Source organism: Galeopterus variegatus, unplaced genomic scaffold, assembly GCF_000696425.1.
Source record: "Galeopterus variegatus unplaced genomic scaffold, G_variegatus-3.0.2 Scaffold5269, whole genome shotgun sequence".
Classification (NCBI taxonomy): Eukaryota; Metazoa; Chordata; class Mammalia; order Dermoptera; family Cynocephalidae; genus Galeopterus; species Galeopterus variegatus.
The window spans coordinates 2,869-8,580 of NW_007731380.1; the positions used below are offsets into that span (position 1 = coordinate 2,869).

The 5,712-nt window shown below is 40.7% G+C and overlaps 1 pseudogene; it reads left to right on the forward strand.

Moving 5' to 3' along the window:
* Positions 1–1,960: 1,960 nt before the first annotated feature.
* LOC103604596 lies at positions 1,961–4,804 on the forward strand (annotated as a pseudogene).
* Positions 4,805–5,712: the final 908 nt, after the last annotated feature.

Below are 5,712 nucleotides of genomic sequence, written 5' to 3' on the forward strand. Positions count from 1 at the left end.
AATTTGAACCCTAATTATTATCACCCACTGGGGTAATCAATCAGAGCGGCTAAATGCAGCGCTGTATTTTTTCTTCTATACCCTTATCAGCTCTATAACTCTGCTCGTTGCACTAATCTACACCCGCAACTACACAGGCACATTAAACTTTTTACTAACCTTAATAGTAATTGAACTCAAACATCTTCATTCTGGTGATCTTGCAGCCTGCTACAGCTAGCATGCATAATAGCATTCATAGTGAGAACACTGCTCTACGGCCTTCACCTCTGATTACCAAAAGCCCATGTAGACGCCCCATTGCTGGGTCTGTAGTCCTTGCAGCAGCACTAGTAAGACTAGGGGGCTATGAAATAATATGAGTCACCATCACCCTAGACCCACTGACAAAATATATCCTTTCCTCATGTTGTCCTTATGAGGAATAATCATAGCGAGCTCCATCTGCTTATGCCAAACAAATTTAAAGTTGCTCATTGCCTACTTATCTGCTAGCCATATAGCCTTAGTAACTGCAGCTTTTCTCATTCAAACACCTTGAGGTTTTATGGGAGCCACAGCCCTAAAAACTGCCCACCGGCTTATGTCATCACTGCTCTTCTGTCTTGCAAACTCCAACTATGAACGAGTCCATAGCTGAATCATAATGCTGGTCCTAGGTTTACAAACACTTCTCCCTCGAGTGGCAGCATGATAACTACGGGCCAGTTTAACAAATCTAGCCTTATGCCAAATATTCATCTAACTGGAGAATTATTTGCAGTGATGTATCATTTTCATGATCAAATATTACTGTTATCCTTATAGGACTCAACATATTAATTACAGTCCTGAACACCCTCTACATATTAATCATAATGCAGTGAGTTTTCACACACTATGTTAACAGCACCAAGTCATCCCTTAAACAAGAAGACTCCTTAATATTTATGAATCTTATACCACTATTACTTCTATCTTTAAACCCTAAAATAATTTTGGGCCCCTCCTACTGTAAATATAGTTTAAACAAATCATTAGATGGTGAATCTAATAATAGAAGCTTAAAACCTCTTATTTACCAAGAAAAAATGCAAGAACTGCTAACTCACTGCATTATGATTAATACATAGAGGGTGTTCAGGACTGTAATTAATAGATGCAGAGAAAGTATGTGACAAAATTCAACACCCATTCGTGCTAAAAACTCTCAGCAAACTAGGAAAGGAGGGGAGCTTCCTGAACTTGATAAAGAATATACAAAAATACCCTACAGTTAACATCACACTTAATAATGAGAAACTAGGCGTCTTCTCACTAATATCAGGAATAAGGTAAGTTTATCTTCTCTTACAACTCCTTTTCGACATCATACTGGAAATTCTAGCTAATTCAATAAGACAAAGAAAAGGTATACCGACTAATTAGAAAGGGAATTCAAAAGCAAAAAAAAAGGTATACCGACTAATTCAAAGCAAAGAAAAGGTATACCGACTAATTAGAAAGGGAAAAAAATGTATAACTGTCTTTGTTCACAGATGACAATTATCTCTGTAGAAATTCTGAAAAAATAGACAAAAAGAAAGCTTCTTGAAATAAGTGCTTATAGCAAGGTTGCAGAATTCATGGTTAAATCCAATCCCTTTCCTATGTAACAGCAATGAGCAAGTGTAATTTGAAATTAAAAACATGATACCATTTACATGAGCCCCACACCCCCAAAAGATAGAGACTTAGGTATAAGTACAATATAATAAAATATGTTGAAGATCTATATGAGATAAATTATAGAACTCTGATGAAGGAAATCAAAGAACTGAATAAATGGACAGATAGTCCAGATTTGTGGATAGTTAAGACTCAACACTGTAAAGATGTTAGTTCTCCCCAATTTGACCTACAGATTCAATGCAATCCCAGTAAAAATACCACCAAGTTACACGTATTTTCTGAGTACTGACAAACTGAGTCTAAACCTTATATGCACAAGCAAGAGACCCAGAACAGTCAACACAACATTGAAGGGGAGCAACAACGCTGGGGAACGGACACTACCAAACCTCGACTTGCTACAGCTCCGCCTCCTCCTGCTGTTGGAGGGGCCCCGCGGGAGGAGATTGTCGCCGATCTCTGGACGTTCTGGGTGGTCCGAGGACAGTATGAGGCCAGGTCCTGCCGGGCTTGGGGGCAAAGGTGCCCTGAGGCTGTCTGCGGCGGGTGGTGCAGCTGCGCCAGGTGTTGATCCGCCCGCACCCTCCCCACGTCCCCTCACCCACGCGGTGGCCTCATCTACCCAGTGGCTCCCCCCCACACCTGTAGTGGGACGTGAGAAAAAGTCCCTCGGGCTGGAGGATCCATCTCAGCTGCGGAGTCGCTACCTAGGAAGAAGAAAATTCACCCAAAGATGAAAACTTGAAATAACCCTAAATGTGCATGGTGGCTGTGTTAATATGATCTGTTGGAAAGACACTGGAGAGTAGATTTTATATGGCTCCGATGACACTAAGTTAGTAATTAGCAATCCTTACAGTGGAAAGGTTTTGACAATTGTTCAGGACACCGAGCAAATATATTTAGTGCAAAGTTCCTACCATGTACAAATGACAAGCAGATTGCATCCTGCTCTGGAGATGGAGTGACATTTTATACCAATGTTGACCAAGACGCAGAAACCAACAGACAATGCCAAATTGCGTGCCATTCTGGAACTACCTATGAGATTATAACTGTACCAAATGATCCTCACACGTTTCTCTCCTGTGGTGAAGATGGAGCTGTTAGATGGTTTGACACACGCATCAGAACTAGCTGCACAAAAGAAGATTGCCAAGATGACATTTTAATTAAATGCCACATCTGTAGCTGTTTGTCTACCAATGCCATACTATCTTGCCGTTGGTTGTTCTGACAGCTCAGTATGAATATATGATCGGCGAATGCTGGGCGAAAGAGCTACAGGGAATTATGCAAGTGGAGGGACTGCTGGGATGGCTGCTCATTTTATCCCTTCCCATCTTAATAAGTCCTGCAGAGTGACTTCTCTGTGCTACCCTGACGATGGTTAAAAGATTCTTGTTACTCTTCAGATTATATATATACATATATATATATATATATATATCTTTTTGACCCAAAAGATGATACAGCACAAGAACTTCAAACTCCTTCTGCAGAAGAGGGGAGAGTTATGACAGCCTCCATTTAAGCATTTGAGACTTCGTGCTGATTGGTCAGATACTGGACCCAGAGCAAGGCCTGAGAGTGAACAAGAGTGAGATGGAGAGCAAAGTCCCAATGTGTCACTGATGCAGAGAATGTCTGATGTGTTATCAATATGGCTTGAAGAAACAGGTGAAGTTGCACAAAGCAATAGAGGGCAAGGAAGATCTCGACCCAGAGGTGGGACATGTCAGTCAGATGTTTCAGCTCTTCCCATGGTCCTGTCAAGTCCTGATTGGGAAGCAGGTGAAACTGCAAGGGAAGTAGACACTCCAGCCAAACAACTTCTTCCCCCTTCTACATCCTCTACATTATCAGCTCAGGTTCATTAGCCATCATCTTCATCTGCCACAGAAATCCCTTATTCTGTTCTTTTGCTATCTTCCCCAGACACTGAACAAAGGAAGTCTGTTGAAGCATCTGGGCACCCCACACATCATCAGTCTGATAACAATAATGAAAATCTGAGCCCTAAGTTTTAAGTCTGCACTACAGCACAGAAGGAACAACTACAAGCACGATAAAGCCAAGCTTTACAGATGTACGGAGCAGTACAGCCTCGAGTTCTAGAGGAAATGGGAGCTATTGCAAATGTGAGTGTCAGGAGGAATCTTTGGTCCCACAAGCTCAGTGCAGCCACCAGAAGAAGAGAGTGAAACAAAAGCTCTTGAAGAATCATCAGAGGTGTGACAAAATATCAGGAAGGTACATCTGCAGTTCAGAACCCTATAGATATAGCACAATCAGATAAGTGCACAGCTGAGCCATCGGATTCCAACTCAGGAGAACGGAATGACCTCAATCTTGATAGCCTTTGTGGGGGTCCAGAAGAATTCACTTTGTCTGAAAAAGACAAGGAGCCAGAAACTTCAGACCATATTAGCACTAAGAGAGAGTGCTACAGATCAAAATAACTCCTTATGAGCCTCAGTCCCCAACAGAAGCCATCAGGCCTTCAGCTCATGAAGAAACATCAGCCAGGGACTCTGTTCTCTAGGACACAGAAACAGTGATGATGACCCTGTCCTGGTTCCTGGTTCAAGGTATTGAGTAGGACCTGGTGATAGGTACTCTGCTGTCGCCCTCATTTAGGATTTCTTCAGGCAGAGAAAAGAAAGGAAAGACAGGGAAGAATGGGATACTTTGAACATTAGAAGGCCACTAGTAAAGATGGTTTATAAGGACCATCACAACTCTGAGACGATCATAAAAGAAGCCAATTTTGGGGTGCTAACTTTTGTAATGAGTGGTTCTGACTGTGGCCGTATCTTCATCTGGGACTGGCACACTGCTGAACACTTCATGCTTCTGGAAGCTGATAATCGTGTGGCAAACTGCCTGCAGCCACATCCATCTGACCCAATTCTAGCTTCATCTGGCATAGATTATCTGGTCACCACTACAAAGGTCAAGGATTTTTAACTGAAAACTTGCTGACAAAGTTATAACTCGAAATGAACTCATGCTTGAAGAGCCTAGAAACACCATTACAGTTCCAGCCTCTTTCACGTTGAGGATGTTGGCTTCACTGAATCACATTCGAGCTCACCAGTTGGAGGGTGACAGATCAGAAGGCTCTAGACAGGGGACTGAAAATACAGGATAAGGAATATCAGCCCTTTATGGCAAGCACTTAGATGTTCTGAAATTTGTATAAGACATTTATTATATTTTCTTCTTTAGAGAGGTTTAGTGCAATTTTAAGGTTGTGATGTTTTCGAGTTTCTCTCTTTTGGGGGGACAGCCTAATTTTGGTTTGGAGTGATTATGTGCATGAATTTGGGAGAGTGGGCAAAACAAAACTAGCAAAATGTTCTTTAAAGTTTTTGCTGTGTCTAAGGAGTGCTGTAAAATGCAAATTATGATATTTTCCCTAACCTTCAGATGCGGGCACTTGGATCAATGTGGAAGGGCAATTTTCATTATAGTGAAAACGTTGGTCCAAATACATTTCTACACTTGCCATTTGCATGTTTGCTGCTTTCTAATTAAAGATGTTGGTTGTTTTAAGATAAAAAAATTAATATAAAGCCACAGTCATCAAGGCAGTGTGATATTAGTGAAATAATAGACACATAGATGGATGGGCTAGAATAGAGAGCCCAGAAATAGACCCACATAAATAAAGTTAACTGATCTTTGACAAAGAAGCAAAGGCAATGAAATGGCACAAAGATAGTCTTTTCTACAAATGGTGCTAGAACAACTGGACATGCCCATGCAAAAAAAAAACCCAAAAAACTAAATATAAAGTTTACACCCTTCACAAAAATTAATTCAAAACTGTATTACAGACCTAAATATTAATATAAAACCATAAAAGAGCTAGAAAAATGTTGGAGAAAATTTGATGACCTTGGCAATGTGTCCTTAGATAAAACACCAAATTCATTATTCATGAAAGAAAGAATTGATAAGCTGAACTTCATTAAACTAAAAATTTCTGCTCTATGAAACACACCATCAAAAGAATTAAAGTAGAAGCCACAGACTGGGAGAAATTATTTACAAATG